Here is an 11,367-nt window from a genome sequence, read left to right on the forward strand (position 1 = left end):
TCTGCACCTCAACTCCATTTAGCGATATAGAAACTGGAAAACTCATGTTTCAAGGCGAGTTTACTAATTTCCTGCAAAATGAATATCACTAAACCACCAAAACATTCCCTGCCCTGATTAAACACACAGCAAGGTGATGTGTCGAATATATAGCAAGAAACCCGCGATTTGATTGTTACACGGATAGAATCCCGTGCTCAATATTAACATTAACACTGAGCGCCAGGTCTGGATCTGACCCGTTAACCCCGTGGTGCGGGACCGCGTCCACGTTTATATTTACCAAAAAAAGAAAATCAGAAAATAATAATCTCACCCAGCAGAATTGGGGGTTGTTCGTATTTTAAAGGACAGGATGAGGCCACTCGGCCCGTCGGACTTGGATAGTAAATTCTGTTGACATTCTCCACTCGGTGTTGTTCTCCGTGTACATTTGTTGTTTCCAGATTTGTCCTTTATTTTATTTCCCCTCTCTCTATTTTGCACACTGAGTCCGAAAGCGATTCGCTTTGGAGGCTCAACATTTTGATCAAAGATTTGAACATTGTTTATTCTGATTGTAGGTTTCTCGGAGACCCAGCCGGAGTTCAGTTCTCAGTTTCCTGATTAGTCGGAAACAGTAAGGAAATTTGCGAAAAGAGAGAAAACAATAAATGAACAACATCAACAAAGGGAAAGTCAGAGGAAGATACAAGCAGAGTCTGAACCACCCCTGCACCGGGTTTAAGACCATTTGGTGAAACATTACAGCAGCGGCCGCGTGGCCTAATGGATAAGGCGTCTGACTTCGGTATTAATCGCGATGTTATCAGACGATTGTAGGTTCGAATCCTGCCGCGGTCGTTTTTACATTTGTTCTGACATGCGACGGAACTGTTTTGTCCCCCACCGTTTCTCACAGCAACTGTCCGAATCGAACGGAAATCCTGAAATTCCTTCGCTGACAGAAGTTGACTCTGCACATTCAACATTGTCAGTCTGGGTGCACGGGCAGGGCATGGTGTAAAAGTGACTTTATTTCCACTGTTTGGATTCAGAAATGGTCGGCTAATCCATTGTGCTCTGGACACGTGGGTCCGAATCCCATCCGCGTCGTTATTGTATTGAATTTATGATGCTGCCCGACATAAGTTTTGTACAATCGAAATGGGCTTGAATGCTATTATTATCGATCCGACACCGGTGGATTGTTTATATTTTGTTTAAAAGGAGAGGGTTAATTGGAGTTATTCACCTGTGTAATGGGATAAAGTTCCAGGAGAGAGGACGGATTGGAGATAGATCTTTCTGTCCTTCCTTGCTGCCTCTGGGGTTTACAGCGAATGAAAGATTAACGGGAATAGCAATTGATAAGGGAGCTGGAACATAAAGGGTTAACTTTATCCATCAGGAAGAAATCTAATTTCAAAACTTTTTCACAATCTTGAACCAGTCCAGTTGTTAGATTTATACCAAATCTGTAATTTTTTGCTGTTAAATTTAATTCCTCCACCCGGTCTTCATCGTGAAAAATTAAATCTGGAGGGAGGTCCGGACCAGATTTGAGCGCAGGATCTCTCTCATTGTTAACAGTCTCCCGTTTTGAACTCGAATCCCACCCATGGCTCGGTTCCCAGTAACTGCTGCAGAGATTGAAGGACTTCGGTCCCTCCTGCATCTCCTGCATTTCACCATCTCCCGATTATTCGATCGGTATTTGGGAACATGGGAGAAAGCCAGGGTTTAAATCCCGAACATTTAAATCCCCAACAATCCGTTTGTTGATCCTATTCCACGGTGCCTTTAGTATTCATAACCGCGTGAGCGCAATTGGAATTCAGTCCGCAGTTTGCTTCCTTCTCTGTTCCTGCACTCTCTCGGTGTCTCTAAAAGAAGATACACTGTTTGGATCAGGAACCGATTTCTGATCAGCCCTGTGACAGACAGGCAAGAATCCGTCACTGAAACCCCGAGACACAGGGAATGCTGTTCATTCTGTTCCAGGGACACTTCGTGAGTCGCTGAAACGTTTGAATTCCTATTCCCACAAAGGACGGAGCCAAGCGGAGGAGGGACGTGTTTCTCAATGATCGGACATTGGAGCCCATCGAAGTGTGAGTTCCGATGGCCGATGGGTGTCTGTGGAACGCCGTGAGGGCTTTGGTTTCCTCCCTTTAACTTGGACCATCAGTTCGTTCTTTGTGTTCAGCTGTTTTTGGTGGTGTTACTGAGTTAGGAATGTTGGTCAAGACAGCGGGAGAATTCCCTGCGCTTCTTTCAACAGCGCTGGGTAATCTTTAACATCCACCGACAGGTTCTCATTTAATCGTCTCTTCTGAAACCTCCCGCCAGTTATCCCTCAGGACTGCCCTGATCTGGGTTCCTTTGCCAATCACCTTAAACCTGTGCCTTCTGGTTACCGACCCTTCTGCCACTGGAAACAGTTTCTTCTCACACGCACAATTAAAATCGCTCATGATTTTGAACACCTCTGTCAAATCTCTTCTTAACATTCTCTGCTCTAAGGAGAACAACCTCAGCTTCTCCAATCTCTACACATAACTGAAGTCCCTCATCCCCGGTACCATTCTTGTAAATCTCTCCTGCACCTTCTCTGAAGCCTTGATATCCTTCCTCGAGTGTGGTGCCCATAACTGAACACAATACTCCAGCTGAGGCTGAACTGGTGTTTTATTCAGGTTTAGCATAACTTCCTTTCTTTTGTACTCTGTGGCTTTATTTATGAAGCCAAGGATCCCATATGCTGATTTAACAGCCTTCTCTACCTGTCCTGCCACTTTCAACGATTTGTTTACATACATCCCCAGATCTCTATGTTCCTGCACCCGATTTAAAATTGTACCATTTAGTTTATATTGTCTCTCCTCATTCTTTAGGCCAAAATGTATCAATTCGCAGTACTTTGCGTTAAATTTCATCTGCCATGTGTCTGGCCATTTCATCAGTCTGTCTGTTTCGTCCTGAAGTCTGTTACTACCCTTTTAATTGTTTATCACATTGTCCAGTTTCGTGTCATCTGCACAATTTGAAATTCTGCCCTGTCCATCCAAGTCCATGTTGTACACTATCTATTTCAAGCCGACGCTAGCAGGCCTTCTTTACCAAAATCGTTTTCAATGTGCGACTTGCATTATCAAGTAAGACTTTGCAGAACGAATGAGGTAAGAAACTACGTTGTTGTCTGTATGTCCAACGTAATAAAGTGCTTCCTGATTTCACCAGTGAAAATCCGAGCACTAATTTTATGCCCCGCCCCTCCCCCACCACCAGAGGAAATAGCTTCTCAGTATCTACTCTTCCAAATCGTTTTATCATTTTAAACACCTCAATCAGATCAACCTTTCAAACCGAAGGGAATACAATCCAAGTTTGGCTCGGGATCCCGGTCTTGTCTCGGTCGCCGACATTGTTTTCTCCCTTATCGGTTTCCCTCTGCTTTCACCAATTGCCCCAGAGACCACCGTTTATATCTGGATTCAGCACCAGGCAGAGAGATAGAAACAACTGCCTGGTGTTTGTTGACCTGATCGGGAGGTTAATGTCACCGAAGGCTGATTCACTGAGATCTCCAGGCCTGTGCTCGGCTACCATTTGGTTTGGGTCCCTGTTCGACGCTTGTTCTCGCCGGGTGAAGTAGACAGACTTTCTCTTTCACCAAGTTGTTGCAATACTGGACCGGTCTCATTTTCTGTGTGAATAACTGGGACAAGTGGACGGAGCAGGGACAGAGAAGGCTGTTGGAACCCGGAGGGTAACAAGGTCTAACTTTTGTCGGACCAGAATTATTTCAATATCATTATTATCCAGCAAATGCTGGGACCTCCAGCCACAATGATGCATTCACGGCGTGCGCCATTGTCGATAGGTGAATGTTGCAGCAAGTGAGATACGGGATGGGGTGATTTGCCTATAATTTCTGGGACATTTGCGCCGTTCCTCCGAAAGACTCGATTAAACGATAAAAGTTATTTTCGTCATTCAGCCCACCGTTGCCGTCAACGGCGATCGCCAATTCGTTGTATTGACGCCATTAATCGCGCCGCAGCCAATTACGATTGGACAATGATGGCAAATAAAGTATGAAGCAACAAGAAGTGACTGAGAAAAGTCACAGACTTCAGCCTCTCAGCTTCTCTCCTGCCTTCTCACTCTCAGGCTCAGTCTTTTGTTCCTTTTCAGTTGTGTTTATTTCTGCTCCCTCCCGTCTTCCTTCCTTCTATCCTTCACTGCCATCTTTCTTGGAAAAAGGCGCTCCTGCCGTCAGCAGCTGTGAAAAAATCTGTGAAGCCAATTGGTGATTTTTCACTTAAAATGGAAGCGTAGTGGGACTTAACTGGGATTCGATCTCCGGACTTCTCATTTATCAATCAGTGAAAGCCTCAAAGTGAAAATAAGACCCGAAGTTCAACGAAACGCTGGCAATTGACCATGCAGCCATGTAAAAGTTCGCTGCCACCCACAGCCGATCAGCCATCCTTTCAGACGGTTCCTGTTCATTCAACCTCGCTTTCTATTCCGATGTAAAGCATCATCGAGTTGTACACTAATTATTTAAATTAAACAATGTCAACATCTCTTCACCAAATTTTGAATGTCCAACTTATCTTATCCAGTAAGACTTTCTAAAATTTAAATGATCTGAAGCAAAATTGTCGTTTGTGTGAGAATAGGTACACCGGGTAGACTAGCGCGAATACACATTTCCTAATGTAAAACAAACACACGTTAAATTATTGTGCAGTAGTTGTCGGAGGTCACCCACAGAAGGAGGTCAGGGCCGGGTGTATCACACACAGGACTCACCAACATTTCGTGGGAAGAGATCAGAAATGCAATAGCGTAAGACCAGATAGTCTGGAGAGAGTGTGGGAATAAAAAATGGATGAATAGGACTAGATATAAGATGTACTGACAGGGGATAAGGAAGAGATGGTCATGACTGATATCCATGGTTTCACAGGCTGAGACCTTTGAACAAAAGATAGAGGTTATTGCGCAGACGCACTGAAGGGGAAGGCTGAACAAAGTCGCTTGACAAAGGTATCCGTACTATAACGTTGGGAAACATTTGCACAAATGTGGGCGCCGTGGCTGAGTGGTTAAAGCACCTGTCTTGTAAACAGGGGATCCTGGGTTCAAATCCCAGCGGTGTCTTTAGTTCAAGTTGTTTGTTTCTTTGCTCCCATTTTCCCACCCGTTGTGCTCCAGAGAGCAGCGAGAGGAATGTATCCTTCTCCTCAATGGCAGCCTCCAGAATCCCTTGGTTTTTGCTTCCCATTCTCTCTGTGTTGACTGCCGAGTTAAATTAGTTCCAGAGATTCCCATCCACAGGTTTGCAATTGCAACGAATCATCTCCGTGAGGTTAAAGTGCCCCCTGCTCCATAATATTTCCATCAAATAATATCAATCAATTGCGGAATAAAAATTCAGCTGTTCGCTGATATTCTGTATTTTCCCCAATCAAGTAGACAGGAGGGAATGAATCTTTCTGTGAGGACGTTGGACAAACTGATTCTAGGGTAGAGCTAAACATTCATGGTGGAGATTAAACACAGACCAACACCGCGGGACCGCTTCTGGTCAACGACTTTTATTCTTAAACCAGAGTTGTTTAAGCGAAGGGATTGAAGAGCTGGATTGTAAATCTTAGGGGATTCCGACATGCCGGTTTATCGGATTTGCACGGTTCACTTCACTTCAATCGGAAAACATTCGACAATTTCAAAACTTTCATCCCCTCGAGACCGAACAGGAAGTGAAATTTCAATTTGTTTTTTTTGCAGTTACAGCAACAAGATTCTTCTCAATATAAGAAAAACGGAGTGTTTCAAACTGTAGGGAATTAATTAAGCGCAGATTCGGTGCCATCGCTCTCCAGTGTGTTCTTATCAACAACACTCTTAGAATCATAGAATCATAGACTCGTTCCAGCACGGAAGAAGGCCATTCGGCCCGTCGAGTCCGTGCCGGCATTCTGCAAGTGCAATCCAACTATTCCCATCGCCCCGCCCTATCCTCGTAGCTCTGCAACTATTTTCCCTTCATGTACTTATCCAGTGCCCTTTTGAAAGCAACGACTGGATCTGCCTCCACCTCAGGCAGCTCATTCCAGGTCACAACCACACGCTGTGTAAAACATTTTTTCTCATATCGCCCTTGGTTCTTTTACCAATCACCTTAAATCTAGGACACCTGCTTCATGACGCCTCCGCCAATTGGAACATTTTCTGTCTATCTACTCTCTCCATACCCTTTATGATTTTGAATACCTCCATCAAATGTCGTCTCAAAATTCTGGCTGGAGGGAGAGAAGCCCCATCTTCTCCCGTCTATGCACGGAACTGAAGTCCCTCGTCCATGGAATCATTCCAGTAAATCCCTTCTACACCCTCTCTAAGGCCTTCACATCCGTCCGAATGTCCGGTGCCCAGAACTGGTAACAATACTCCAGCGTGGCTGAACCAGTGTTTTTTAAGGTTCATCATAACCTCCTTGCTTTTCAAGATTGGTTAACGGAGAGAAAACAGAGAGTGATGATAAACGGGTCATTCTCAGGTTGGCAGGCTGTAATTAGTGGGGTGCCGCAGGGATTGGTGCTTTGGCCTCTGCCATTTACAATCTATATTCATGAATTAGATGAAGGGACCGAATGTAATGTATCCAAGTTTGCTGACGATACAAATCTCGGCGGCAAAGCAAGCTGTGAGGAGGACACAAAGGGTCTGCAAAGGGATATAGAAAGATTTATTGAGTGGGCATGAAGGTGGCAGATAGAGTATCATGTGGAGAAATGTGAAGTTATTCGCTTTGGCAGTCAGGATAGAAGAACATAATGTTGTTTCAATGGTGAGAATCTATTAAACGTTGATCTTCAGAGGGACTTGGCTGTCCTCATTCAAGAAAAAGTTAGTATGCAGGTACAGCAGGCAATTAGGAAAGCAACTGACATGTTGGCCTTTATTGCAAGGGATTTGGAGTACAACAGTAAGGAAGTCTTACTGCAGTTGTGAGGGCTTTGGTGAGACATCACCTGAAGTACAGCGAACAGTTTTGGTCTCCATATCTAAGGAAGGATACACTTGCCTTGGAGGCAGTGCAACAAAGGTTCAGTAGATTAATTCCTGGGATGAGAGGGTTGTCCTCTGAAGAGATGTTGAGTAGAATGGGCCTATACTCCCTGAAGTTTAGAAGAATGAGAGGTGATCTCACTGAAACATATAAGATTATGAGGGGTCTTGACAGGGTAAATGCTGAGAGATTGTTCCCCCTGGTTAGATAGAATAGAACTAGGGGCGTAGTCGCAGGACAAGGGGTCGGTCATTCAAGACTTTGACGAGGAGGAATTTGTTCCCGCAGAGGTTTGTGAAATTTTGAATTCTTTACCCCAGAGTGCTGTGGATGGTGCGTCATTGAATATATTCCAGGCTGAGATAGATAGATTTTTTGGACTCTAGGCGAATCAAGGGATATGGGGATCAGGCGGGAAAGTGGAGTTGAAGTCGAAGATCTGCCATGGTCTGATTGAATGACGGAGCAGGCTCGAGGGGCCGTATGACCGACTCCAGCTCCTATTTCTTATGTTCTTGAAACAGGAAGTGTCGAGGTGGCTGTTTACCTTCCATGAAGGACATTAGTGAACAGCTTGGGTTTTTATTACAAGGTCCCGCCCTTCAGCATCATTACTCTGGAGCCGTTATCTAAAATACAACGCCAGTGGGATTGAAACCCACAACCATTAAAACCGCTTCATTTACTCACAAGGAAGTGTCAATGCGCTATCGATTGCGTCACAGAGACAAAAGCAGGAAGGCTAATTTTGCTGAGTGGTGAACTGACACGGGAAGCTGTTCGGTAGATTTGTACTTGCCCATAGACTGTCTGTGGGGTTTTGAAAGGCACGTTTTTATCAGCCAAACATCTGAACAGAGCTACAGAGCTACGACAGCAGACTGAGAGATGGGAGTTGAGAGATATGGTGAGAAGCTTGATACGTGGGTTTGAGGGGCATGGGGAGAAGGACGCAGTTGGGGTTGATTGCTATGGTGAGAACTGGGAAGCTGGGGTGACATGGGGAGTAAAGCTCTCTCAACACTGACCCGTCAAACTCACCCAGGGCAGGTTCAGCACGAGTTAAATACAGAGTAAAGCTGCCTCTATATTGTAACATCAAACACTCACAGGGCAGGTACAGCACGAGTTGGATTATAGAGTAAATCTCACTCTACACTCTCCCATTAAACAGTCACAGGGCAGGTGCAGAACGGGTTAGATCCAGAGCCAAGCTGCCTCTAAACTGTCCCATGAAACACCCGAAGTGCAGGAGCCCGGAGCGCGGGGAAATCGCAGTATCATATTCGGTGCAGCACAGGAGGAGGCCATTCCGCCTCCCGAGTCCGTTCAGCCATTCAATTCGATCCTGGCTGATCTGTACATAGGAACAAATGAAGCTATTCATCTCCTCGACCCTGTTCCATCATTGAGCTATTTCATCGACAATCTGTACCTCAGCTCCATTGACCCGCTTTTCCTCCACACCCTCTGATAACCTGAACCAACAAAAATCTCTCGATCTCAGTCCTGCTATTTTCATTTGATGCAGTGACCACAGCCTTTTCGGAGGGAGAGTTCCAGATTTCATGGAAAAGCAGTGCCCGTGGTAAAAGCGGATCTCGATCTACAACCCATTCCTCAATGTACCCGGTTTCCTGGATGGATAGAGAAATTGAGGGGCAGCAGATCCTTACATATCCTGCGCTCAGCTCCAACACTAAACAGCAACTCCCCAATGTTAGAGAAAGAGTTTGCTTTCGACATTCCAATCTCCTTGTATCTGAAATGTTCTGTTGAGAATACAGCATGCGCAGACAAAGGGACAGGCAGAAATGCAGATTTGGTAAATAACACGCAAAATACATCCTCACAAATTAAGCACACTGTGCAAGGAAATTGGGAAAATAATAAACAATAACGAGAATAATAAAAATAACCATAATAATCTTCATCTTTATCACATTTGAATTTATGCAGGAGAATTGATTGTGGGGAATATCCGTGGAACGAGATATTTCATAGGACGGTTGCTTTTATTAAATGTAAAGAATTTGCAACAGTAAACAGTGACGACGATAGTAACAGACTCCAGGAGGACATAGACAGACTGGTGAAATGGGCAGACACGTAGCAGATGAAATGTAACGCAGAGAAGTGTGAAGGGATTCATTTTGTTTGGAAGAACGAGGAGAGGCAATGTAAAATAAATGGTCAAATTTTAAAGGGGTGCAGGAACAGAGAGGCCTGAGGTTGTACGTATACAGGTATTTGAAGGTGACAGGACAAGTTGAGCAGGCTGTTAAAATGCGATAGAAACATAGAAAATAGGAGCAGGAGTGGGCTTTTCGGCCCTTCGAGCCTGCTCCGCCTTTCATTATGATCATGGCTGAGCCTCTATTTCAGTACTATATTACCGCTCTCTCCCCATACCCCTTGGTGCCTTTTGTGCCTAGAAATCTATCAAGCTCTTTCTTAAATATATTCAGTGACTTGGCCTCCACAGCCTTCTGTGGTAGAGAATTCCACAGGTTTACCATTAACTGAGTGAACAGATTTCTCATCACCTCAGTCCTAAATGTCGTACCCGGTATCCTGAGATTGTGACCCCTCGATCTGGACATCCCCAACCGGGGGAAATATCCTCCCGCATCCAGTACGTCCAGCTCTGTCAGAATTTTATATGTTTCAATGAGATCCCCTCTCATTCTGAACTCGAGTGAATAACGGCCGAGTCGACCCAAACTCTGCTCATATCACAAACATGCCTTCCCAGGAATCAGTCTGGTGAACCTTCGCTGCACTGCCTCCATGGCAAGTATATCGTGACTCAGGTCAGGAGACCAGAACTGCCCACAATAATGCAGGTGTGGTCTCACCACGGTCCTTTATAACTGCAGTAAGACATCCTTGCTCCTGTACTCAAATCCTCTTGTAATGAAGGCCAACATACCATTTGCCTTCCTAACTGCTTGCTGCACCTGTATGTTTGCTTTTACTGACTGGTGGACAAGGACAACCAGGTTCCTTTCTACATCAACATTTTCCAAACTATTTCCATTTGAATAATACTCTGCCTTTCTGTTTTTAATTCAGAAGTTGATAACTTCACATTTATCTACATTATACTGCATCTGCCATGTATTTGCCCACTCAATCAACTTGTCTAAATCGCCATGAAGCCTCTTTGCATCCTCCTCACAACTCACGATCCCACTTCGTGTGGTGTCGTCGGCAAACGTGAAAATATCATATTTGGTTCCCTCATCCAAATCGTTGAAAAGGAAAGCACCGGATCCAGTCTCAGACCGGCCGTTTGTGTCCCTCCCCGGGAAACAATATACCTCGGCCCCACCAAACCTCCCCATGCACCGAGCACAGGCACAGTGAAATCCGGGGAGCTGGTCACCAGTCGGATTTCCCGAGAACCAGAGAGTGAAACTGTCATTGGTCCTCTGTGGGAAAATCAGGATCAGTGGCAACAAACATTGCGGAGTCAGGATGGCCGAGCGGTCTAAGGCGCTGCGTTTCGATCGCAGTTTTTCCCGGAGGCGTCGGTTCGAATCCCAGTTCTCCCATTCAGTCCTTTACACGCACCGAAGTAATTTTTGTTCTTTCTACTGGAGTTGATTTTTCTGCCCAGTTGATTTGTTCTTTCTAGAAAACCAGCCCGCCTTCCGTCCACGGCAGGTATATTTTTATTTGTTGTAAGAATGTATAGTCTTGGGGTTCAGCAGAACACGGCCCGTGCAATCAATCCATTGTGAAACAGACCAGTGTTGTCCAATACCTTGGCCACTAAATAAAAATGAGTAATGAACACAGTCTTTGTGCCTGTGATCTCAATACTCACATTCGCATGAGGTTTGCATGTGAACTTTAACCTTTATGTGTTGTTGGTAAAATGATAAGATGAAAAGCAGAGTGTGCGAGTGTTGTTTCGTCGTTGTGAGTGTTTTACTTCCTTGGTTACTGAATGGTGAAAGATGTTATGAAATACACACATGTGAAGTCGATTTCCCTGTATTGTGTGTGGGAGATGTTTTCTACCAAAATACGTTCATGTGGATGAAACGGCGTCATTAGAGCCACACCTGCGTTTCGTGAGCAATTTCAATTGGACAACACTGGCAGAGAGCGTGGTCGAGTGGCCTGAGCCCGGACATTGATGCTCCAGTATTGTCAGGGCGCGATTCATTTGTCGTCACCAACAAACTTCCCATAGACACGGAGGGATTGGAGGCTGCTATTACATAAATATCATAGTCAAATAAACAATCTCACACTTTGTATATAGACACTAGAGGTTGTACAATAGT

At 44.9% G+C, this 11,367-nt stretch overlaps 2 non-coding genes across 2 annotated transcripts; both read left to right on the plus strand.

The window, feature by feature from the left end:
- Positions 1-754: 754 nt before the first annotated feature.
- trnar-ucg (transfer RNA arginine (anticodon UCG)) lies at positions 755-843 on the plus strand. The gene is given in 2 exon segments: positions 755-791; positions 808-843. It is a non-coding gene; the product is annotated as a tRNA-Arg (tRNA).
- Positions 844-5,081: 4,238 nt separating this feature from the next.
- trnat-ugu (transfer RNA threonine (anticodon UGU)) lies at positions 5,082-5,154 on the plus strand. Its single transcript has one exon. It is a non-coding gene; the product is annotated as a tRNA-Thr (tRNA).
- The last annotated feature ends 6,213 nt before the right edge of the window (positions 5,155-11,367 follow it).

This window comes from Heptranchias perlo, unplaced genomic scaffold (genome assembly GCF_035084215.1).
Source record: "Heptranchias perlo isolate sHepPer1 unplaced genomic scaffold, sHepPer1.hap1 HAP1_SCAFFOLD_44, whole genome shotgun sequence".
Classification (NCBI taxonomy): Eukaryota; Metazoa; Chordata; class Chondrichthyes; order Hexanchiformes; family Hexanchidae; genus Heptranchias; species Heptranchias perlo.